The following is a 26909-nucleotide window of genomic DNA, read 5'->3' on the forward strand; positions in this document are numbered from 1 at the left end:
AAAAAGAACACACTTTAATATAGAATGAACTAAAATTGTTTTATTATAAACCATTAATTTACACCTTAGGCTTTGACCTGTCATGCAGCTTAATTTGCAGAATACAGCATTTTGCGTTTTCACAGCTTATCTTGTTTCATATTACATCACTCTAAACTTGCCTTTGTCTGATTCTGCTTTCCAGTTAAAACCACTAGCACTCTACCAATTATGCACTTAGGGGAGGTGCTTTTCACTGAACATCCCAGCTAATGAGTCTGGGCCTCATCAATCCCTCAAGTGTTCACAAATGACAAATAAGAATGATTGACATTATCCTATGATTACTTAATTTCACTGCAAGAACATGTAAATGTGTGCATGTTTTGATATTTTTATTTGATTATGGCTTTATGACGGGATTTTCAGCTGTCTATTTTCATAACCAATTATTTTCAATGCAGAGAAATCTCAAAGCTTTGGGGTGTTTTGTTGGGTTGAATAGAGGCGCTTGATAACTCATAGCTCTATAGCAGACTTTGGATTTCTGTAGAAACAACATCACCAGGGAAGAAAACAGTGAGGGGATGAGAGAGAGGTAAACTGTCTGCTAAGAGCATCAGAGGATAGAAATAAAAGCCTGAAGCAAAAGCACTGCAAACAATTACGCATTGTACCAGAGGTAAAAAAAAATGTACAGCATCCAGAGATTTAAACAGAAATGTAGAGTTTAGCTATAAAATATACCATGTTCCCAAATATAAACAATTGCATCTTTGGAATTTCACATTTTTATTATAGGGGAAAGACTGCTGTATCTGCAGCAAGCGTTTCCTTAATGTTAAGCAATTTTCACTATTTTTTAAGTTTTTTACTTGTACTCTTGAGATTGCAGATGAGAGAACTAGGGGCACTTTTTAGTTTAAACAATAAGACATGACAACGAATAGTTTTCATGTATTAATTGTTTTATCCATCATCTGTCACAGGCATGTGGCGCAAGGACCCTCACAGGTTATCTCCACCTCTTTTGTAAATTTCTTGTCCAGGTGATGGTCTGGCTTTATTTTAAATATAACAAAACTACTTTTCAACAGATGCACAATATTAAGTGTATGGCCCAATGCAAAGAGTGGCACCCACAGCCTGTCTAAGCTGCACACTTCTTTTATTGCACGAGCTCTGACACACCCCTTCATACAAACCCAGACATGAACTTTCACCATTCCAGTCCAGTTCACAATAATGCCGTTAGTGGAGGCAGGTGAACATGTTTACTGTCTTTACAAATACTCACCTTTGCACAGTGAGTAGCACTCTCTGGTCTACAAGGCAAGGTCTGTGGCCCCATAGTCAGTGCACCTTTTTTGCAGGGTCATCTGCCACAGGGGTACATGAATGCTGATTAGCCATGATCATCTAAAAAGTCTCCTTTTTCTGTTTTGTATACAGGTATAATCAACATAAGCAGCCCACATTAGCTGTTTTGCCATTCTTAGAGTAGAGAGAGAGTAGAGTAGTTTATTGCCATATGTAGACACACATTGGAATTCTTAATCACGCTGATCTCTCATGACACAGTACAACAGACAACACAGATGGCACCACACAATGTAGAAGGTCATACTGAGGTCATCAGTATGGTATTCCCTTATCTTGACCAATAAATCTGTCTTGATGTGGTTCAGCTAAAAAACATTATTTAGAGTTAGAATGGTTTAATATATATATAAAAATTAATATATTCATTAAAAAACGTATGCTGTTTTTTCTCTAGCTCTACGCTGTCTATTATCAGTCTATTATTTTAAAATTCCATATGCAAGACATCCATGACAGTTGATGGTGTGTAAACTGAAGAAACAGGAATACACAATAGCAGTTGTAAGCAATGTCTACCTAGTGCTGTCGGGGACATTAGCTAGACTTAAAAAGTAAATTTAGATACCCAATCTTAAATAGATAGATCTAGATCATATCTAGCGTATCCAGACAGATCAGGTTAGATAGCCTAGAAGATTACATTTTCCCTTTCAATTCTGTAAACATCATTTGAATAAGTGACCTCTACTGTACGCTGTCAGATGATTAAATTGTTACTACAGGTACATACAGTAGATTGGACTTACTGCATACACCTTATTAAACTTATTAGCGAGAAGAACTCGAGGACACTTGGTCTTAGTGTGGAATGCAGTGGTTGGGATTTCATTTTTAGAGTTACAAAACAAAGACATTTGAATATTATAACCTTGTTTAAAAGCTATTTCAGGCTTGCTGAGTGGTAATAATTTATCACTGGTAGCTAAAGGACAGAGCTCTGCCACATGAACACAGATAGACATCTGTAATTCAATATTTTCCACCTCATTTCAGACTTTTGTAAACTGCAGTCCAGTGACTTTTCCATTAAAACAGGAGGTGTAGTCACACTTTTCTTTTCACCCTTTTATGAGTGTGTGTGTTCGGATACACTGAAGCTTGCCTTATCACACTAAAAAATGAGCATTTTTATCCCCTCTGCAATTATACAAAAGCTCATGATAACCACATTGTCGGCATCAGAGAAAAATCAAATATCCAGAACTGTCACTGGCCCTTCCTGTCTCCATTAAAGGCTTGATTTTAGCTTGAACTGGGAAAGCAGTGGGAAAAAGGTGTCTGTATCTGTGATCTTTATGGGAGACCAGATCAACTAACCAATAAAGGGAAATCTGAAATGTGCAATTCACATCACTATAACACAGATCTTCTAAATCAGCCATTCTCAGATGATTTAACCTGCACTGAAGAACAGCTATCTTACAGTGCAGCCTCCAGTCATAATTGTCTTAAGTGAAACCAAGTCATAAATCATTAGAACCACCACATGGCATCTGATGGCCAGCCAGTGGCAGATTTCTGAAGTGTGTGAAAAGTAACTAGTCTTCATTTATTTTTGCCACTGGGCTGCAACAACTGCGTGTTAGTTCAAATAGCGCTGTGAATTCAGAGCTCCCCAGCTCTCCTGTAGTTTCAAGTTGCTTTTATGCGAGACTTTCACAAGCCAGCTCAAGGGCTGAGTATACTGTACTTTAAATATTGTTTGAAAGTAGCTCCAAACAAGCAGGAGAAAACTGAAGAATGCTGCTAAAATATTCATTTGATGGCCTTACTCATTCAGGTGTCTTTCAGATTTGATAATACTTTCTGAAATCTGTATCATATAATTATACACAGGAACACTTTTCCTAACTAGTCACATACTGTATCAAAATTCCAGATGCTGTCAGAAACAATACAAGTGTGCTCTTTCAGACTCACTTCAAAGAAATATCAACATGGGTTTCACAAAAGTTGGCTCAAATATTCTTTAAGCAACTTATGACAGACTTTTTAAATGAAATGTTTTATTCTTTCAATCAATAGCTCATAATCCATACTTTATTCAGCTTTGACCTTAAAGTCTCTTTGCGTTTGGTCTGTTCAACAGGGGTTCTTAATGTTTAAAGACACTTTGAGAGGAGATATTGATTTTGGTTATCTTAAAGCAATAGAGCATGCTTACCGAAATATGCAGTACTGACAGCTCAGGAAACATTTCTACTTTTATATCCTTCTGTGTGACAAAACTGCACAACATGTGCTTTAGATTCCATATAGATAAAGAAACAGTCTTTGCTGATAATAAAAATAAATAAATAAGGATTTTTGAAGCTTTGATTTTGGCCTTTCGTCTGTGAACACTTCTAATCTTGATCCAGGTCAGATTGTGACATTTGTAGCATTGGCTCTGAGATTGATGTCACTGGCCATTATTATACAGGAGACAATTTGGCGTGAAAGGTTCCCCTAGCACACATCAGTTTTCTATAGTCTTTTTGCTCTCTTGACATTTAATGTCCCTTATGTCTGATATGGTCTGATAACCTCGAGAAGCCCATCTGCTTATTATAGAAAATAATAAAAAACTAGCCCCCTGTCTCCCCAAACTCTCTACTGACTTGTGAGTATAAAATCTTAAGAATTTCTTTTTCTTCAGTGCGTTTGCAACTTGCAAGAATTTAAAAAAGAAAGGAGTAAGAACTGGCAAACTTGTAAGACCATAAAATATTTTTTGAAACCCACGTACAAATTTACAGTTTTAAATTCTTGAGATTTTCTTCCAGTCTAAAACCACACAATTCTAATGTGTGGAGGGACTTAATCGTATAATTGATTTCCCAGGTTCTTTAATTATGCACATGAGGGTGAGAGCTTGTTTTCTGAAAATTTAATCGATCAATAAATAATGCCCTGATTCAATAGAGCTCATTTAAGCCTCTGAAGAAATAATACTTAAAGCACATTAGCCCACATTGTAAAGGTATTCTTAAAGAAGAGATCCTGGGTGACTCAGTCAGGAAAGGCAGTTCTGTAAAAGAGCAGAGTGACATCTGAATGATGCACCTTGCCAGAGGTAGCTGATTGAAAGAGGTGGCCTGAGTGCCCTTATTACGGGATTAGTTAAGACAGGTGAGGGCAGGAAACACCATCTCTGCTTGGGTGACAATAGATGGTGGTCTCAGGTCATCCAATACAGCTGAGCCATTTAAATAATCTTGCCAAGCTCTGCAATGCTCCAGCCTCTCCCTACCTCAGCTCTGACACTAACCAGCATCACAGCATCACAGATCATGAAATCACCCCAACCCTAGGTCTGACTTTGACATCAGACCTAACTGTGCCATTACTCTCCTTCCCTGACCCATATATTGTAGATCATAATGAATATGTTCCAAGCCTCCTCAAAACATTATACGCCCAACAGGGTCAGGGGTCTTAGCTGTGGAAGCTCAGGTTTTAGCTTTGGAATGCTTCATCACATGCCACACCTGCGTAATTATTGTATAATCATTTGCATAACCAGATAGGTCAATTAAATACAAATTCCAATTCATGATGACAGTCTAGAGAGCTCCCGTTTATACAACAGGCCATTTACTGGAGTAATTTGATTGAGGTACCTTGTTCAAAGGTATGGCAGCAGCATGCCACCCAGAATCCGAACCCAGAGCCCTCCAGTCCCTAACCAGTCTTCCACACTGCTCACACTCACACATTCATTAAAAATATCGGTGTTGCTTTAATCCACCAGTCATTTAAAAAATTAAATTCCAGTTGCCACACATACCAAAACAATGATTTTCTTAAAATGTAGTTGCCATATATATATGTTAAGCAAAACATTATTAGTGCTTCTTCCTTGTCAAGACTAACCTGCTATGAGTCAATGCCCTTGAAAATGTTATGAGGCAAACAATGAATTTTACAATGATGACAAGTGTTTCAATCACCCACTCCGCTCAGAATTGATTGGCGTTTTACGAGCAGCACTAATTCCAAATAGCCACCTTTGACTTGCTGGGCAATTCTAAGAACTACCTCTGTGCTGCTGTAATTATCATCGAGCTGGAGCAGCATATTAAATGTGGCCATTACTTCTTCTTGTCTCCAGCTGTGTACAGCTGCAGTCTTTTATAACTGTTGAGTCATAAAACCATATATTATAGTACCACAGCTGTCATAATAGCCTGTTGGAGAGGTATTCCCTTTTCAATCCCCTGTTTCACCATTGCACTGTTTATTTATTGAGTAAATACCGGTTTGAAATTCAAAGTCTATAGGACAGACAAATAATATCACATTGGGAAAATCCCAGTTTTTATACACAATATAAGAAAGTTGGAATTGAATGCCTTTAATTAAAACCAATTCATCAATTAAAATGTTTTTAACAATATATTTGTACTCTGCTTTAAAACATAATAACTCTCTCTCTTTGGCTTATGGTTTCTGTCTATAATGAACGAGGCATTTAAAGACGTACTAGAGAGTAAGTCAATAATTTAGCATTTTAGCTCTGCATGTGTCCAATATTATCACATTTGTGTCATACAAAGTATTTGTTGGTCTTCTTTGTAGCACAGGAAAAGATGCACATCTGAATTCATGCTGTGCATGGGCACTTTCAGGCAATGTTGCTGAGGAACAGACTGACAGGGCTGTGTCCTTCAAAAAAGCTTGATCTCTACTCGAATGAGAAACTGTAATACCGTGGAACTGTTCTGGAAAATGTTACCTGTTTCTTTCTAAGAGGCTGTCTATGCCCAATATTTTGTATTTAAGGAGGGATTGGGCAAAAGCTGGGGGTAGTGGTTAGGGATCTGGACTGGAGAGTGATGGGGTCAAGTTCTGGGCAGTAGGCTGCTGTTATACACTTGAGCTAAGGATCTTCACTCAGATTCCTCCAGTTAATGCCCCATTGTATAACTAGGTCTCTAGGTCTAATTTGCAAATTAAAAGTTATTTTCTTTTAATCTTCCTGGCAAAATAAAGACAAAAGTTTAATTGCACACACTGAGAACTGCCACATCTAACATACTGTAAGAATCAACATCTGCAAATCCTTGGTGATTTGTTCAAGTATTTCCTCTCTGCTATTAATTGTCATGAAACAATGTATGCTTGATCTTTAGGGCTTACATTAACTTGATATCTCCTTGTGTTTTTAAAAAAGCACATTTTTGTGAACAATATTCTGTCATCCACATAATCCAAAGAAACATGTCTGTCTCTTGCTTTATTACATTACAATGATGAGTTTTAGACCTGTCTCTTCCAGGCCTGGACTTATTGGAGTTCAGTATCTTTGAGGCAGCTAGAAAGTGTCAGAGATCACTTGGAAAAGATGAATTAGACCTGATGTGTGTTTTACTGAGGGCAACAGGGGTCTTGGCTTGTGAACAGCACAATGCTATTCTTCTGGCCCTTTCCTCATTATAAATGATACCTCCAATTTCATGTTTTATTAATCTAATGGCAGAACATTTCTCATCCTTTTCACTACTATAACAGAACCTCGTTCCATGAGATTCCACTGAAAAGTAAAGTTATTCGTTTTTTTTAACGGTACTCAAACATCAATGTCCCTGCTAGTTCTCTGGCAACAGCTCTGCGGCTCAAAGATCACAAGGTAAATGGGGCAATAGACTGAAGTCCCGCTTGCGCTGTATCCTCAGAGGAGACAGTGCCTCAGAGGAGCTCGAAATGAGTCGAGATAAACCCAAGACTAAGACTGAGGCGAGAGTGAGAGTGGGTCAAACACACATTGGCACTGGAGAAGTTTGATTTCCATCATCTTCACACAGCACTGCAAAGCACGTTCTTTGAGTCTTATGAGGATCCATCCATCCAGTTTCTGTCAGGGATACCTGCTCTTTGCAGGGTACACACACACACACACACACACACACACACACACACACACACACACACACACACACACACACACACACACACACACTTCTGCATTCAGGAGATGCCACTTAACCTGGTGAGTGTCAGTTTGGACTGGGGGGGCGGAAGGGGAGCACATGGGGAAAATAGGGGATTATAAAAGCTCTGCACAGAGAGCACCCCACTTCGCAATCAGACCCAGGACCCCAAGAGCTGTAAGGCACCAGCACGAAATACCATCCCAGCCTTTTGAAAAAACACATGCTGAATATTTTTGCCATGAAACCATAGGTTTGAAAACACCACTGGACTCATTTAATGATGTTAGAAAAAACAAATGTGATGTGTTTAAGTAAAAGCGGTGTAATAAGGCCTTCACAACGAGCTACAAAGAGTTATTGCAGCATAAATGGATGAATTTAAGAAAATCTTTAACATCTAAAGCCTTTTTATGATCTTCTTTGCAGACTTGAAAGAAACGGTGACTGTTTCACAATAAGAACTACATAGCAGTGCTAATACCAAACCAGTGAGTCTACAGTTCAACACAAGATCTAAATAAGGGGAAAAAAAACATTTTTTTCAACTCATTTTCTCTAGTTATGGGATTCATTTTTCCATTCTGAAAAACTGAAGACTAAAATGTGGTTTGATTTTGCAGAACAAGGTGTCACACCAAGATTACATGTCGGATGTGCTTAGTTTATGAAAACAATTGAGCTGCTTGAGAGCATTAATACTATCGCAGCAAACGTTTAATCAAGTAAAAGAGTCCTAAAATAATTCCATCCCTGATGTTGGGGTGATGAGTGAAAGATTGATCAGCAGTGTGGCCACAATGAGGAACAGCAGCAGGTGGCTCCAGCTCTGTTTTTTCCTTTCAAAACAGCCAGTTCAGTTTTCTGCTTCACTGACCTGATCCATAAAAGCAATGGTGAGAAATCAGTGCTCAGACGACCCACTGGGTAGACAATGGACACTTACTAACATCATGCTCCTTCCAGGAACTAATGATGTAAAATAGCAGGGAAGAAAGGGGCTTAAACATTTACAGAGAAGAATATACAAAGTGAAATGGTTTTTCATGACACAAATACAGATTTTGCATTAAAAAATGGAGAATGTCACACAGATCCATTTTTTTCTGTTGATGGTTATTTTGTGTTGGTGCTACGGTTAGTTTTGTAGGTGCTGTAAAAGCTCACAGGCACTCTCCTAATTATTTTATTTGGCTACAACAGTAAATTTCTAGTATGCCTGACAAAACCTAGCAAGGTACAGAATTAAGGAACAGGTGTTAACATTAAAAATATAGAATCTATCTCTGCCTTATGCACAGCGACTCTTCTTACAGAGGAAACAAATTCTGAAATACTAAAAATATCACACCTTTTGACAATTCAGAATTTTGGTCAGCGAAAATCCATTAGCAATACAGGCAGCAGAAGGTGTTTTAGTGTGTTTAGTGAACAGTAGTCTTTTCCCAGTTCTCCTAGTTCCTTTACGGTGCCTTTGTCTGCAAAAATGTCAAACCTTTCATTACCAAAAGACTCATTTGGCAGTATTTACTTGTTTGGTTTTGTCACTTTTGATGGATGTCTTAACAGATTTCCACTTAATGGGTATTACCTTTGTCATTAATTTTATACCTGTGTTTTATACCTTTTTGTTAATGGTCTGTAAATAACATCCTTCATTTCATTGAATATTATTGGTAGAACATCACCATGGATATTAGTACCTCATTGAGGATAATACAATTTAATATTGACCTTTTGTTTTTCATCAGCATGAGGCATGTTGCTGATTTATTCCTTGGCAAACATTAAAGGGAAATAATTCAATACATTGGTCATTTGGCTGTTAGGGTCTAAATGTTTCCCATTATTATCTCTGAGACATTTTAATTTATCCTATTAATTTTTTTCTGCTGCTGTAATTCTAAAGGATTCTTCATTTTAGACTCCATTGCAATCTCCAACTCCTTCTCTACCTTTCTATTAATTATTTTGATCCAATATTTCAATTTGTTGTCTTTTTAAATAGTGGGTGTTCTTTTTATTCACTCTATATAGTGCTTCAATTCTCCTTATATTTATTGTAATTGTGTTAAACAATTTCGGCGACTGCTTTCTACTTTGATTAGCTCATTTTTGTGACAAATCTATTCTATACTTCAAGCATCTTAAAAGACCTTATACTGTATCTTATCTCTATTTCTCTCATACTCCAGTTCCTTCATAATCAGCTTCCTGAAATTCTCAGCCTTGCTTTTGGACTCTTCAGAGTTTCAAAATCAAGTTCAAAGCATACCATATTATGATGAAGATTCCCTAATGGTTCTCTTACCTATTTTCCTCACTTTACAGTATCTTGGTTGTTTGAAAAGACTATATCAATACAGGCATTCTCTCCAAAGGGTCCCCTGACAATCTGTAAGAAAATAGATGTTAGCCATGTTTACCACATTCTGATTCTGAACTCCCTGGTGTATTTTCCCAATCTATGTGAGGAAAATGAAAATCTCCCATGAGAACAACCTTTTCCTTTTTACATACACTCTTGATCTCAATACAAAAACCTACACAGCTGGTATAGGATTTTGGTGGACTATAGTATACTCCTAACACTATGCTTTTTGCATGTTTTTTATACAATTCTGACCTGCATAGATTCTAGAAATGTACAACTTCATTAATTCGAATGCTTTTTATTATAATACAAAAGCAAATACGATCTACGCTTGAGAAGATAATAAGAAGTGAGAATATTCATGATCCTATTAAAAAAGGTTCCTAGTTTAATTCCTGTGAGCACTCGGTTAAATCTTATTGGACATCTGATTTTCTATTCCTTTTCTGCTGCAGTGTCTTTGAAAGAGATGCGGCACAGTGTGGTGTGCAGGGCCTCAAGAGGTTCAGAGCGAAATTAAAAACCCTTCTACTTTACTACTTCACATAATTATTCTATTACTTTGAAATAGCTTAGCTGTATGAACAGGGTATTAATTATGTATCGTAATTGACTGATTCATCAGTTCACAGGAACATGGCCAAAGTTTTAAAATGTTTTTTTGTTAAACTTTTTGTTATTAAAGAAGAGATTTGAGCTGCTGAAGCAGAAACAAAATGTTCAAGTGGGTCTGTTATCCTATATCTCATGATAACACCATTTCTGCGGTCTGTAACTTGACCGGCATTTGTGGCAACACCTATCATACACTCCAAGATAAAATTAATGCAGATTGACTGGAAGCTGGGAATTTATGGCCCATTTTATTCACTACGAGATGCGATGTGGCATGTTCATCCATCACCTCTTTTCTGACAAAATAATGAATGCTGGTGTGTTTTGTAATTTTATGGAAATACTCCGGGAATTGATAGAAATTAGACTTGGGCAGCCTCTGTATATATATGCTTTTAGTTTCATACTAATACTGTTCATTTAACCACATATAATTGATGCAAAGCACACAGTTTTTGTAATAGTCATAAAACAACAAGAGGAAATGCATTATTGTGGACATTTCTTGGGTTTAAGACAAGCTGGCCCCTTAACCCCTAACACACACACACACAGTACAGACAGTACAGACAGACCCTGCCAATCTCACTTTTTTGTCAATTGCGTCATCTCTTGATAATTTGGTGGATGCATTTGGCAGCTGAGTAATAATGCAGCCCTGCTGCCAGTATGTCTTACTGCTTCAGTTTTCGTCTTCCTGCCCAATAGACAGACAGTGCAGCAGTGCATGAACTCTTGAGCACTGTGGCCATCAGTGAATAGCGCTCTCAGAATATTCTCCAAAATTTTTAATGAGAAAAGTCTGAAATACAAAAGCAAGGTAACCTTTTCAAAAGTCTTTGATCTCTTTCATCTTCACATTGGTGAGAAATTGAAATGGAGCAAGTCTCTAATAAGAGCTTATTGTGAGTGAGCATACATTTATTATTAGTCAGATTCTTAGGGAACAAATGATTAAATGGATTGTATAAAAAGAAGAGAAGTCCTCCATGATGAATAAATTTGTATTTCATTTTTATCTCTGCAAACCCAACATGACACAATAGAGATTAAAGATGCAGAAACAGGGGCTTGCAGTGATTTCACTAACAATTCCTGAAAAGACTGCACATTTCAAACAAAACATATTAATTATCTAAAAAGGACCACTGGAAACAGAATCATAATTTTGTTTAAAATCTATGATCCAGTGACAGAGATGGAAGGAGATGTTCAATGTTTAATGAAAAAATGAATGTTTAATATGGAAATAAAAATGTTTGGGTATTTGGTCATTAATCTTACTGTGTTTTATTCTGAAGAACACACTCATTCAATTCCTATCATATTGAAAGCCACATTTCCGCATCAATATCCTCAGAAGATAAAAAAATTCTGAAGCCTTTATTTTCTCTCTCAATTTTGCTGCAGAAAAATGTATTAACCCAAAAGACTAACTGCTTTTCACTGAGAGAACCACATTTGAAAAAGTCCCCTACATCTATATTAACTGTCATTTACATTTTTAAACAGTGGGAAGACAGGTCTGCTGATCATCTGAGTAGTACTGTTCCTTGAGTTATAAGAATACAAGGCTCAAGTCATAAAAACGCCAGGTGCTAGGTGTTAGGTTTGTGGATTGAATTAACATTGACAGAATGAGTTGATTAACAATCCGTGTAAATAGCCTATTCAAATAGACTTCATTTTAATTAATGCAAGAACAGTGAAAATAAGTCCTACTCAGTGAGAAGTTTGCCTGGTTGCGAACAGTGAGATTAAAGTAGCCTGTCTGTGAGAGACGCTGCCTAGAGAATGAAGTGTTCTGCTTCAACAACCAGTAGACTAGACCAGAGAAAGCAGATACCCAGCAATGTGTGGACAGGCCCTGTGCTACAGAGTGTCAGAGGATCATCACACCAGCCCAATACTGTCACATCCATCTGATCCAGGAAGAAGTAACCTGAGCAGGGACAGAATTCAATTAATTCCTTCCTGGGATTGCTGAATGAAGATGTTTTCTATGAAAACAAAGAGAAAGCAGACAAAACAGTTCATCGACCAATCAGCTATTTTTTCCAACTGCTATAATTTCAAGCACAAGAAGAAGGCATAAAGGGAGTTATCCCACGCTAATAAAAGAGAAAACATTGTTTCGTCCGTGGGGTGTCCTCCAGATGCGTGAGAGCATGAATATGTGGCACAGGGGTTGTGTACAGAGATCATTTTTACTCTCAAACAGAATCTCGTAAGCTGAAAAATAATTAGATGCCAATAACCTATTCATGAAAAACATGCACGTGTACTCAAATATTAAAAAGTCCCAAAACAAAGATTCAGACCCTTTTCCAGCTGCCTTTAATGTAAAAGTATGTATTTAAAAAATAAAAACAGAGAAAAACAGCTGCCTCCCCATGCCCCCCATCCTCTCTGCACATCAATGGATGTAATATACTGTAGGAGTTTTACTGGAAATTCATAGTTGTAATTTATTCTCCTTATTATGCTTGCAACCTCAGCCCCCTTAGATCTGGGATGAGGTCTGTGACTGAATATCTGCTCTTTCTCCTGTATTATTTCTGGTTCCCAAAAGCTAGAAGACACTTTTTTGTTGCTGGACTTAATGAATGCTGAAAAACTCCCTGCTTTGATCTACACAGAAATGTTTACTTACGAAAGCTCTGATCCAAGTAACATTTACTGTTATGCAATGACTTTTAATTGCCCTATTCAATGAACTTCACATTTATAATTTATATTGTGTTTAATGTCCAGTCCATGTGGAAAATATTGCAAATGAATACATCTTTAATTGCATAGATATTCATGCAAATATACCATTACTGAATTCCTACCAATGTACCCTTCGGCAGAATAAACCCTCTTCACAAGTTGGTGTTTGGCTGTTTTACATTTTTATTGATTTTATTTTTTTGCTGTTGATATTACAATTACATTATAGAAAACTATTTTATTTATTTTCATATCCAAACAAAGATAGCTCCTCAGATTTAATCACTGCTGACACCTACAGACGGATTACTTTGCCTTGGCTTTGGGTGCACAAAAATAATCATGTTACATCACCATGTGTCTTTGGTTTTCTGTGATCTATTCAACACCAAAAATAAAATAAGTTCTGGGGAAAACAATGATGTGTAATGTGCTGAACACAATTATTTTTACCCTATAAACTGCACATTAACCTCAATAGTGTTACTGTTTTGTGTTTTTTCTGTTTAGTTTCAGTTTTTCAAGATTTTGAGGTTTATTTTCATAGAAACAGTTTTGTGGTTTTAAAGGTCCATGCACCACTAAAGAACAATAATTAAGCTGGACTGAGAAAATTAAAAAGTACATTTAGAAATGTTTTTTCTTCCCTGTGCTAAAACTATCTTTAGAGAGGACCAGGACTGATTGCATGAGAGAGTCTCGCACTTGAAAAGAAATTCTTTAATTCGGTCTTGCTGGTGAAATAGTCTCTTCATTTCGTCTTGCTGGTAAAAGTAGCTTTCAGATAACCTAAATGTAGCAAGATCAAATACATACACTGCAAGCAATTCACCTCATTCCACTCCATTTGGCTTCTTTGAGAGGTTTTGATCCAGTGTCAATTAGCACCAATTGTATGTGATGGAAGGTTCATCCACAGAAAGCCATTCATTTGGAAGCAGCTCAACATATTCAACACAGGCTGCTCAAAGTCTTACAGTGGAAATGATTTGTGATCATCACCGGTGATGGAGGAGGACAAAAGGACAGGAGAACTAGAGATGCAAGGCTTCAAATCCAATCACCAGCGCACTGAGCAACAGCCACTCTGGGGAACAGAAATACAAAATATATATAAATAAAAATAAACAGCTCCAAAGGCAAATGGAAAAATAAATTGAATTTGACCCCATGAAAATCTTCCTGCCTTCAATGGACCTGTGTGAAGGATAAAGTGTAAACTTGCTTGAATAGAACTTGACTTAATGACTGCACCATGTCACACACAGTGTGCACAATTCAAAATGATCTGACAATAAACAAAGTAAAATAAACAAAAATGCTTCTCTAATTAGAGAAGCCGGGAAGAATTTGAGTACTGTATAGTGGTAAAACCTTTAAGAAGACTGATGCCAGTAAGACATGCAATTATGAGGTAGTAAGCTGCAATTTAATTAACGAATGTTACTTAATTGGTGGCAAAAGGCTCAGTTAAACCTTTAAAACTTCACTTACAAGAGGGTTTTAGCCACATGAAAGGCAACAAAACGGCATGACATCTACCGCACATGTAGAGCGGTGGTTGATGTGTGTGACAGAAAAGCCCTGCTGACGTGTTTATTTAAAATGCAATGAATGTGCTAGAAGCTCTGCCAAGTGCCATCAAGGACACTGTCTGTACTTTCTAGTGAATTCTCATCTCGCTGGGGTGGATGGGGAGAGGTGGCGTGGCACAGAGGCAGGGCTGCATCCTTGCGCGACGAGACCGGAGACCACCAGCGCCTGTGTCTTACAAGCAGCGGCGCACGGTGTGACCCGCAGGGGAGGGTGCCGGTTTATTTTACTTCTCCGGAAGGAAAACAGCTTTTCCCCGTCGCAAATGAAAGCGGCTCGCCGGTCGGCCTGCTGCTGCGCCGCCTTGATAGTTCAGCAGGCGGCCGCGCCCCCCCGCCTGCACCCTCAACCACGCGGCGACTGTACTGGACCACGCGGCTGACGGGACTGAGCGATCTGAGCTTTCAGATCTCCGTCGAGGTGACCCAGAGGTCAGTGTGTTCACTCAGAAGGAAGAGCAGGGTGCCGGCGTGGAAGAATACGAACTGGCTCTGCCGACACACTCTCCCCTGCGCAAGGAGTGAGACCTGACAGGCTCTGAAACTTGCTGATCTGCTTGCAATCGCTCCAGTCCCGCTGCACTCAGCAGGTGTCATTATGAAGCAGTGGTGCTTGTGGAGTTGTATAATGGGGAAACGGACGGAATGAGAAAAATTGGCCATAAACACACTCTTTGTGGTTGCCTGAGTGGCAGAGTGTAGATTAAAACTCGTGACCTTCTTCACAGAGGGGGCTCACTAGCGTGGGAGTGCAGCACCAGCCCTACATTAAAAACAAGGTTCAAAACCATCCAGCTGAAAAGAACACATTATACTCTATCACTGCTCCAAGAACTGCAAAGATTTCCAATCTGTCACTTTTTTAAGTCTTAAAGACCACGAGGACAGGCCATTTTTTTATGATTTTGTAAGTTCACAGGGTTTAATGAAACTTTAAACCCCATTTTTGTAAAACATTACATAACCAGACATTTACATGAAGTCTAAGACCAGTGCCTGATTATAGCCCCAGTTTACAGAGAGAGTTTCATTTCAGTCTGCACTTACAGTAGATGTAAGAAAAGACAAGTTAGAATTTCCATTGAAGTACTGGGTATGTCAAATTTCTTCAAGAATATCTACAGGAGAGCACCATCAGTTTGCATCTACACCCATTCTGTTGTTATAAGCACAAATAAATTATGTTAAATATAAACTGTGTTTATCCAGACACAAGTCAACTATCTGTACTATCAAGGTAGTACTGTACTATCAAATCTAAACATTTTGCATTCAGCATTTCCTTCAGCTAATTTCACACAAAAAAGACATCATTAAAACATCTGACTACTTAAACATATAAGATACTGAGTGCAAACCAGGACGGATCCTGAGAACTCTGCTGTGTCCTTAAACTTCAGATGTAATATTTGTAATGAGATGACCTAAAGCATTTTTATTGGAGTTTTACGTAACCTGTCTTATTGTTAACTGAAATTGCCATGATTAGTCAGTGGTCAAGGAACAACAGGCATTGTTTAAAAAAGATCTTCTAGAAATGAAATACATACTGTATACAAAGTGTTGTGAAAGCATTTAGATTTTTCTAAGAAGGCACAATACTGTTGAGGAAAATGAGAGGAATCTTGTTCAATACCGAGAGGCTTTTTGAATACTTTTTGCATTATGTAGAAACTAGTACTTCAGAGTTAAATTACCATTGATTCACAGACATGCACAGTAATAAAGAATGAACAACAGCTGCTTGAAAACTTCAGACCTTTCAATTTGTATTTCATGGCTTTTTCAATACGATGAATACCGATGCAGCATTTCTCAAAGTTTCTAGTGTGGCTAGCTCAAAACATAGCCAGAGATAAATGTAGATCCCTTTGGCGCGTTACTTTTTAATAGAGTGCAGGTAGGCAACAGATCCATGTTCAATTCTTAGCTACAGTAGGTACTGTAAGTAAAAAACTAGATAAGGTTTATTTTTTAAAGCAGATTTCGCAAGGACCAATATTTACATACTAGCCATATTAATTCATAAACAGGATAGCAGATTTAATTAGGTGAAGCAGATTGCTCATTAAGTACCTTTTGCAAACAAGGACATGTTTTTCTAAAAAAACAGCATCCGTGGAAGAATTCTTGTGGTACCACCGGTCACAAGGCACCGCAAAGCCATCAGCTACATTTGAAATAATTCTGACAGGGTCTGTCTTTCCTATCAAGGCAAATCAGAAAGGGTGTCCTAGAGTATGTATTTTTGAAGAAGTTAATCCCCTTGCTTTAAATATTTCATCTTCCTTGTCTACAGGTCACTAAGCCACTGGCATTTTCAATCTCCTGATAAAAGAGAATGCCAGAATCATTTTGTGGGAAGTGTCAAACACATTTTCGGTGAATGCTACGAATGCATTATTTAAATAAACGCGTTAAGCCACGTTTCTTTGTGGTGTAGAATGCTCCTTGGTAAGATGCAGGATTAAATAAATCCCTGTGTATTTCAATAACAAGCATGGCAGTGCAGCTTCACTGCTTTCCACTTCTCAGCAGTCTTAGAACAAAACTAAATGTAAAAATGGTGCAGTTATATATATATACAGTATATAAATATTCCTTGAATGAAAAATTAAACAGCAGCAAACTTGATGCTCTGAAAGTGAAGTACAAAAGAACGCTGGGGGCTGTGATCGATTCGGTGCAAACACATATGAAAATTTGGTATTAAACAGGATTTTCTAGCATTGCTATGAGAAGTACAGATTACATGCTTGAGGCTCTTTTATCTCAGTACAGTTTTTAAAAAGTACAGATCTTCCTCTTCCATAACATCCCTTGTACATCCAAAAAATTGGAGGAGTCTGTAGCTTTGATAAAGTTGTGCTGACAAAAAGGGAGCAGTGCAGGGATAATTAATATGCTTGGGCAATTTGTGGCTCATGTTTCGACTAATTATTCTTGCACTAGCATTACCAATCGTATTAGATTAACAAGTAGCACATTTTACCTTCAGCTTAATTAATAGAAAAGGCCAACTTACTTCTTCAAGAGGGTGAAATCTCATTTGCACCCTATGTTATCGATGCCAGCAGTTCCAGGGAGGAAGAAGCTCAGCTCTATCAAGGCACAGTCCCAGGGGATGCTGGAAGAGAGAATCACAGTATCAACTATGCTTTAGAATCAGTGGACAGGAGACAGGTCACAAAGGACTGATCAAAGAAAACAAAGGGTATGAAGTCTTTTACACACCTGCATCACAACATATTGAAGAATAACTTGCAAATACTCTTGATGTCTGATCTGCAAGAGAGAGACGAAAGGGAGTCAGATTGAAAATTCAGAGCACATAAATTAATTTATAATTCCGCACAGCTTTGGTCATTATTTGTACATTTGTACTGATTCAACTGTTCAGAACATCATGCTTGTTCTTTGCGTATGGACAGAAAATTCAGGATCAGAAAGTGAACCCCTGCTCTGCTGGTTCAATGCGCACTGTAGAATTCACAGAGAATCCAGCTTCAACACATGGACTCAAAATGCAACCTGTATTATGATAATTTTACTACTGGTTTGGTACAAAACTCTTCACAGACTGAAAGATTCTATAGTTTCTGGGGGAACTTTGAGTGAATGCTGAGTTCAGCTTACACAGGAGAAATTAGTTCTGTGAGGTTTTGAACCCAGGACTTTTGTCTGAACTGAGAACTTCAAATTTATGGAAACTTATTATCATTGATTCGTCTTTATAATGCTGAACAAAAAAAAAACGATCATGTTTTACATGTACTGGTCAGGCATTTCCCTCTCTTTTGTCTCCAGTTAATAATTCTGAAATATCAATATTTAACTGTCAGGGTCTCAGAGGAGGTGGAGCTCTCTCCTCTTCATGTTAAACCAGTCTAAAGATAAATTGCTAACCCAAAATGAGAAGCTGTCAATGTCTGCCTTTTGTGCATTCATAGCCACATGTAATTGAATTGCTTTGAAACACCAGTCTCTTAGTGTGTGTCTTGCAATGTAAACAGTCACTAAATAAAACTGTGGCCATCTTTGCCATTACTATTTATTAGAGACTTGGCTGGAATAAATGATTCATGGGTTAGAATAAGTCACATTGGGTTTAATTAAATGTTGCAGTGACAGGCTGAAAACAAAATCACCACATTTTTACCACAATATATGTCAGTATGAAATGTTCTCAACATTTTATGTCCTTTAAATATGTTTTTACATTCCTTTTTCCCCCAAATGATTTTAACTGTGTGTCATGATCGAAACTGTGGAAGGTTTCAAGCCTACCTCTGTAATTTTCAGCATGCCCTTTTTTGTATTTTGAAAATGTCTTTGAGAACAACAGTCATTACAGTCATTACTTTGAGCACAATGACTTCTCACTAAGTCAGTTCTAATTGTAAAAAGTCACTTAGTTCTTAAATCCTGCATAACCTGGAGAATCACATCTCAAAACCTGCGATATGTGGACATCTCTACTGGGAATGCGTGCTCTCTTAGGGAACCAGATGATAAACTGAATTAAAAAAATGCACTTCATTACATTCTGATTATTTAAGAAAGGGTTCCATTTAATAAATGTTCAGACACTTAACACCTACAGTATTTGGCACCTATAAATCAGCCTTAATAGTGATCTCTGTTTTTAAAAAGTAAGATTACTAACACACTCACACTTCATTGTACCGGTTTAGACTTATGAATATCACTTGGCTGATCGTTGATTTTTAAAACTCAGCGTCAATGAACAGAGAAACTGGAAGGTGAAACACCTCAATGCAGTAATGTGATGCACATGCGAAGATATGAAGTACCTTTCTTCAAGAAAGAATTTAAACTGATTGTTTCGCTCACTACAGAATCGTGCTGCACAGTATTGTATGTATGTAAAGCAAATGTGATTGTTCACCTCCGGTTTTACATCACCAGAACCAACACACATTTTTCTCACCTGCCAACTGGATAAACCCCAAAACATGCAGTTTCAAGAAGGGCTTAGAGGGAGATAGTAAGGGTCTAGGGGCATTTTAAAATGAAGTCCACCCTTATCTGAGTGGCAGATAGCCATTAAAGCAGGAAGCATCAAGGACAGAAGCATCACTGCAACGTGCATCTGTATTTTTAGTCTTGGTGTGGTATTGTTTCTGTTGTGAGCCCTTTTTTGTTGCTTTCAAATAACCTCATAGCTCTAACAGGTCTTACAGACTCTTAAAGTCACAGGGATCTCAGTGTCCATTCCTAGAGTGCCTGGTGTCTCTGTCTTTGTTTCACCCACATTCTCAGTTACAAAGTTGGTCTAATTATTTAATTAGCTGCATAATTGCTATAATTCTACCCAGGCTCTCTGCTGAATTATCAGTAACTGTACCTTTAATAAAGCTTATGTCTTGAGTAACCAACTGTAAAAAAAAAAAACATGACAAATTCTACAGTGTATATACAGTATGTCTAATTTTGAAAATAATTAGGCCAAACCTTTAATTGACCACTCAGGCTGGAATAAAAACCAGAAGACACAAGGCCCTCCAGGACCTGCTTCTGAGACCCCCGGTCTAACAGAAAATGAGTTTGACTAGCACGTTCTCATTCTACAGCACAGAAAATGAATGCCAAAATATGTTGTAAATACAGTCTGATTGCAATGAAGTGTACAGGTACAGTAGGTGCATAGTGAAATATGTCTGTATACCCTTTATGGAATTTGCATTTTGAGGGGGGAAAATACAATAAAAATATACTGTATACATTTGGACTGTATATGGACCTATATGTTACAAATGGAACACCAGTTAAATAATTATCAACTATAATATCAGCATATATTAAATGTACCAGAGCTATGTATTCTTTGCAGAGTTTGCACTATTGAAGTCATTGGAAATCTGAATTTGAAATACTTTACTTTTACTTTCTTGGGAACAGTAGGTTTAATATCATATAGCACTTGTCTTAAATTGACCAAGTACTGATGTTGTGCAGGCTTAACTGTTTTACGACCCTTTTAATCCTGTCCTGCATTCCCTTTGCAGTTCACAGACATATAAGCAATGCTTTGAAAAGAGATACTCCATCTCTCTGTGTCCTCTTCCGTCTAGGCTAAGAATGACTGCTTTCAATATCCACTTATTAGCAGAAGGCTGCAGTCATTTGCTATGTGTGGCATGTCAATAATAGCGTCAGTAGCACTGCACTACAAAGCTAAAGACTGACACTTTGTAGAATGCATTATGATGAGTCTTTTATAGCAGGATCCCTCTTTTGTTCTTCTCATTCATTGTTCTTTGACCTTAACTGGCATCACTGCAGTATACAGTATCTTTAAACTAGTCTGGTAAATTGCAGGCCCTTGCTTCATAGTAATTACTTTTAAAGGGAGAAGAATTATTTTGCATTTTCTGATATTTAGGAAAATTAGAATGCACAACATTTGAAGGCAAAATGTATTATATACCCATTAAATTCTGTCCTCCCTTAGCAGTTTGCAGAAACAGAAGCTTTGCCTTGAAAAGGGATATTCTGTATGGATTTTACTTTAATGTTATAAGTACTTGCCAACCGGTTACAGATGAGAGGAGGCTATTCAAAGCATTTAGAAACTATGTCCACAAATTAAAATTATATTGTAAAAACTATTAATGAACAGTCCATCTTGCAAGTACAATAACACAGCCTGATTTGTTACAGTAGTGTTCAAAATACACACAACCTAGACTCCATACCTACATACAGACAAACCCATACAGTATGGAACGCAGTGAACAAAGTAGATCTTTTTTTGACAGTTTTACTTCCATCCATTGGATGAGACGCAAATCCGAGGACTGGACACTCTGTGGCCATTAAAAATCCCAGGGCGCTTCTTGAAAAGAGTAGCAGTATTAATCCCGGAGTCCTGGCCAAATTTCTCATTGGCCTTTACTAATCATGGCCTCCCAATAATCCCCATGCACTGTATGAACTGGATTCATCACTCTGCTCTCCTCCCCACTGAGGGCTGATGTGTGGTGAGAGTACTATGGCTGGCGTCGCATCATCCAGGTGGGGCTAAACATTGGTGGTGGCGGAGGGGAGTCCCCATAACCTGTGAAGTGCTTTTATTATTATTATTAAACCTATATTTTCTGGGTTGATTACTTTAAAGTTCATAGTTTGTTCTTACCAGAGGGTATGTTTTACAACAAACCTATTGATTGTACCATAACCATTCCATTGTTAATGAAGGTTTTGTTGCATTGAACCATCCACTCCAGTGTACCACGAAACACAATTTTGGAAGTCACTGAAATAGAGTAGATTTCATGTTAAGAACTCAATGACTAAAACCAAAATGTTCAAGGGCTATCCAATGATAGTTCCAGTCTAAATGATCAAATGCTTTATCTGTCTCTCAAGAAATTATTATAAGGCACCATACATTACCAGAGGCAAATCAAGTTTTCTGAAAGCCTGACTGATCACTGTGTATAAGGTGAAAAATGTATGTTTCTAGCTGGTTACAAAGAACCTTTGCTAAAAAGATTAATGTCATACTTTAGCATCAAACATAGTCTGTAAGTTATTGTGGATCTTAATCCTTTTTAAAAACTGAAAACTTCAATCAATTAGCCTGTGATAAAGAACTCAGTTGGAGACACAGCCTTCTGTTTGAACCAGGGTTGGAAAACACTGCATTAACCTGTTTTCCAGGCTACTCCTCTAATTATTGCAGGGCCTTATGGCAACAGACAACACCTGCGGGCTCCAAAGGTGAAGACAGGCTAACGAGTGAAACTGAAACTGGAACGGAGCGGCCAGATGGAGCTCTTGCGCCCAAAACAACGGGTTCTAGCTCTTTCAGCATGTTTGGATATAAACGTTCGGACTGGGGGTAACATGACGAGTCCCCGGTCCTATGGCTCGAGCTTCGCATTTCTTCTCAGGGAGTGACACAGAGAGAAACCGCAAAACAATTTTTTTGCTTCACAGAAAATATACCACAAAGAGAGTGCAAAGTCATGCAAGGAGAAACGCGTCTTTCTGCAGTACTAACGAGGTATTTTGTTAGTTCTCCTTTTGTCTGGAGACCGGGTTGCCGGAGAGAGCTCAACGTGATAATTGACATTCACTTTAGAAAGAAAAAAAAAACATATCATGCAATCAGCCATTATCTGGATCGCTTCTAAAACACTTTTGGGATAATTGTTACTCTATTCTTTTTTTTTGTTCTGTTACTCTATTCTTTTTTTGGAGTCTGCTAATCTCCAGGGAGACTACAATGGGCAGCTACAATTTTGATGGCATCGGCACTTCAGCTCCATTTTCACATTAATCCTCACTGAACCACCTGGTCTTTTATAGTTTTTGAATAAGCACTGAATATCTGCTTTCACAATGGCCAGGTCTAGAAAGATTGCTTGTTACTCCCACTGAAGACTGCACAAACTGACCACACAGACCAAGCTGGGACCCTCAGATTTCTCTTTCTGGAAAAGCTCTTTTCTAGACTTTTCAGAAACTTCCTCTCATTTAGAACCCCACATTCAAGCATAATGCATAACTGTGCAGAAGAATCATGGTACTGTAAATAACACTACTGCTATTCTGAAAACCTTAAAAGCTAAACTTCAACTCAACAGCTCCACCATCAGCATCTTGTTTTTTGTTCTAGAAAAAAACACTGGGGTTTAGTTTCTGAAGGAACCGTGGGGGTTCCTGAATCTCGGCTATAAACACCAGGGTGAAATACAGGGGGAGATGCAGCAAGACAGATGAGGAAGTAAATACAATTGCTGTCTTCTAACGTGTTGATTCCATAAAAAAGACTTGCTTAACCAACCAAGATACTGTATGAAAGTAAAATGCATCAAATCTTGAGACCAGCTACAGTACTTCCTATAAACACTGTTCATCTGTTGTATTTGTAGTATTTTGACAAAAAAGGAAGACGAACCTCGCATCAAACTGTACCAGGGATCACACTCCCATTTAGGACCTGTCAGCTTCACCTTTGGAAGATACTGTACCAGCTGTTTCTTAGGACTGAACCAGACTTGTGATGCTTCTTTATTCAATCTCCCACTGAGCCTCTCATTGTCTTTAGGCAGGAATTATTCCGACTTTGCATCTTGTGTAATTCATGTCATTTTTTATTAGTGATATTTACCATTGCTTTACTTATAAGTATACTTTACTTATAAGTCGGTATAAGTGGTGCATAACGGCCAAAAATGTCTTGGCTTTCCATACATCATAATTTCTAGAACTGATTTAAATGCCTGCTCGTTGTGGAGGTCTCTGCTATGAACTTATTTCCGGATTTCTGTGGTGCCTCCTGGGTCTCTGCTGACCCTTCACCCATCACCTCCCTCTGCCTGTATTGGAAAAACTTCCTAATGAGCAGACTTGTCAGTACTGTTTCAAATACCACCCCAAATGCCCATTGGAAACAATTACTTTCAGGGCGATAATGAAAAAACACCATTCTTAAAATACTATGGGATTACAGATATTTAAAAAGTGAACTCTGTCTCTTGTGTTTTTACACTGTACATGGTACTGCAACAGGAGGTGGATTAATGGGAAAAGTAAAGGTTATCCAAATGTTTAATTCCCTCTACTACTAAATACATTCAAGTATTTTTTTGAAGCAAACTTATTAGATTTTTAGCAACCGATTAAATGTCTGCCACATTAATATTTAAAGGTGGCTGCCAGGAACTGAAATCTGATCTTTTCATAATCAACACATCTGTTCAGAGAATTCTAGCCTTGCTGCTATATGCAAATGTTCCCATTACAACAGTCTTATTAGTAGTCCGGTAATTAATGAACCATATCTCTATATGACTAGTCATCTGCTTGTTCCCTTTATGCATTTGACTCACAATAATGAGCATAAAGCAGTGAGCATGAAAATAAGAATCTATGTGGGATAAGAGTTTGTACTGAGATGATGGGAATCTGTGAGGGAAAGGCTGAGATTATGTTAAGAATTCCAATGTCATTCTCCTTCACAGATTCATTCCTGGATTTGACCTTTTGTTCTCTTCAGCTTGAGGCCTGATTTTGACGTTTTTTCATACACAACCTTTCTCTTTTTGTTCCCTAATGAGACATGCAGTGCATAAGGTAATACGGAGAGATTTTTATCTGATTGATTAAGATTATCCTAAAGCTCACATTATTTTTAGTGTGAAGCAGAAAGCATTTATTTCCAAGATGGCATGGCTCTGGTGAAGTTATTGTATTTTTTAGCATTTAATTCTTCTTTTGTAATTGGTCTACTTTTAAATTCTTTTCCTAGCAAAGGATTGTAAAGGATTTCACAGGACTTTCCAGGTAGGAGCAGAGTCACATCTCCTACCACTGAAGTGAAGACCACATGGGTGATGCTCATCTGGCATTCTATACTAACAACCCTACTACACACCAGATCAGGCAGAAACTGCTTTGCCAATTGAGTTAAAAAGTTTGGAAAAGACAGACTGTTCAAGACCAGAGTGAATTTTGCCAGGACAGCAAAGTTAACTTTCATAATCTTATAGTGTCATGAAATGTTTAATCACCATGTAGTCAGGATCTAAGTCTGGAAGAGCACCACCTACTGCTCTATCAACACCACCAACACCAACACCAACAGCAGCCTCGATTTCCTCAGAGGTGTCTTATCCCAGTACTGAGTGGGCCCAGGTCTGTGAAAAAGGATTTAGAAATACTATTATCTGGTAGTACAGGTACCATGCTACCTTGTACCCTAAGCACACCTGTTCTTTTAAGAATTACAAGCCAAGGCACATTTATAATGTGGTCACATTAATTTAGCTTAAGCTCTCAACTGCACAGAAAGGGAAAGAGAAACAGCAAGAAAGCTCTTTCTGTCTGTGGGAGGCTCAGAGGAGAGAAGAATCCTATTTTCTTTTCCAGTCGGCTTTGAAAAGCACATCCATTCTTATGCATTGGTTTGTATGCTCTTCTTAAAGGGTCAGAACTTTGCCTATTGACCTCAGTTGATCCGATAAAGCACGCAGCACACATAAGAACTCACTACAGAGTATGCTCTATCTATCCCTGTTTCCAACCAGTGCCAGAAGCCTGGCACTGCTAGTTTGCTGTTTTCCTTAAATAATAAGCCTTGTATTCAGGGTCCCTTCTGTTGCAAGCCCCTGAATTCATACCTGGTTTTAAGTTTCTGGCCATTTAGAAAATAAGTGATGGAAAAATGTAAATAATCATTAGAACTCCATAGGATTCACGCCATGTTTTGCAGTTACACTTGAAACTAGGGATGCTTTCGTGCTGTGTGCAGTGAGGAATTTCATTACGCACGCTATGACTTTCTCGTTGCCCGTACTGTACCTGGAATTTTTTACAAATTGGCAAGTATGAATGTCTATGGGGAATGAACCATACCTGAACCCCTTCCGCAACTGGATACAGCAAATCAAATGGAATTGCAATAGATTCTCCCTTGTAAGGGCGCTGCTCCACTGAGACACATGTGAACATTGCTATCGGCAGTATTGAGGCAGAGCCCCAAGTCCAAGAAACAGCAGATCTTAAGCAGGCTTTGACTTGCCTCCCAGGGGAAAGGGAAATCTTCCGTCCAATGAGACTGGAATTAGGCTGGATATAAACCAAACACCTTGAGGAATCGTTTTCTGAGGATTAGCAGGGAAAAGCAGTAAATACCATTAATTCATATTTTGAAGCAGAATGCTTTCAGTTTTTTTACAGAGAAGTTCTAAAAAAAATGCATAAATAGAAATTTTAATAAATAAAACACTTACCCACCAGCACTCTTGAGTACGTTTACGTCAATGAAATATAATGCACAAATGTACAGTTAATGCTGCTCTAATCTCTGTACCATATTTTTTTTCTAACCAAATAATTGCTCAGCTCCTTGTACAGCACAGTGAACAAGAAACGTTTCAATGAAAGACAATGTAATGTTAGTCTGTCACTGCACAACTTAATTATGGTGCCTTGTTATCCACAGAAAAAACAGTTAAAAAAAATGTTTCAATTTAGCATCCAAATTAGTTTATAATTTAAAGAATGAGATGACTTATTAACTCTGGAACCCTGCAGGTTTATAACTCTGTTTGTATAGTGATTTGCTAGAAAAAACACAAATACTGTATGTAGTTATTCCAAAATTCCTTTGTTGTTGTTACACTGCACTTGTAAATGTCTTAAATCCATATCCATAGCTTACTGTATATATAGCTTACCGTATGTCCACCCATGCTTTTTCAGAGAGCTGCTTACTGGCAAACCCGAGCTCATCTAGGACTCACGGGGCTTTATGGCCAGACCACACCCTGCACAGAAAGTCAGGCCTCCATAGGGCAACAGGACAAT

General features: G+C 38.0%; 1 long non-coding RNA gene across 4 annotated transcripts in view; it reads right to left on the reverse strand.

Annotated features, from left to right (window-relative positions):
• Positions 1 to 11170: 11170 nt before the first annotated feature.
• The window catches only part of LOC107077782 (uncharacterized), a 48060-nt gene continuing 32321 nt past the window's right edge, over positions 11171 to 26909 (reverse strand). For 3 of the 4 annotated variants that reach the window (XR_001478782.2, XR_001478780.2, XR_001478781.2), the window contains 3 exons: positions 17802 to 17852; positions 17593 to 17694; positions 13141 to 14062 (listed from right to left, as the gene is read on the reverse strand). This is a non-coding gene — a long non-coding RNA (uncharacterized lncRNA). Of the gene's footprint in view, positions 12264 to 13140; positions 14063 to 17592; positions 17695 to 17801; positions 17853 to 26909 lie in introns of those variants that run through there. The other variant, XR_011190198.1, reaches the window with a different exon arrangement.

The sequence above is a fragment of the Lepisosteus oculatus genome, chromosome 8, assembly GCF_040954835.1.
Source record: "Lepisosteus oculatus isolate fLepOcu1 chromosome 8, fLepOcu1.hap2, whole genome shotgun sequence".
Taxonomy (NCBI): domain Eukaryota; kingdom Metazoa; phylum Chordata; class Actinopteri; order Semionotiformes; family Lepisosteidae; genus Lepisosteus; species Lepisosteus oculatus.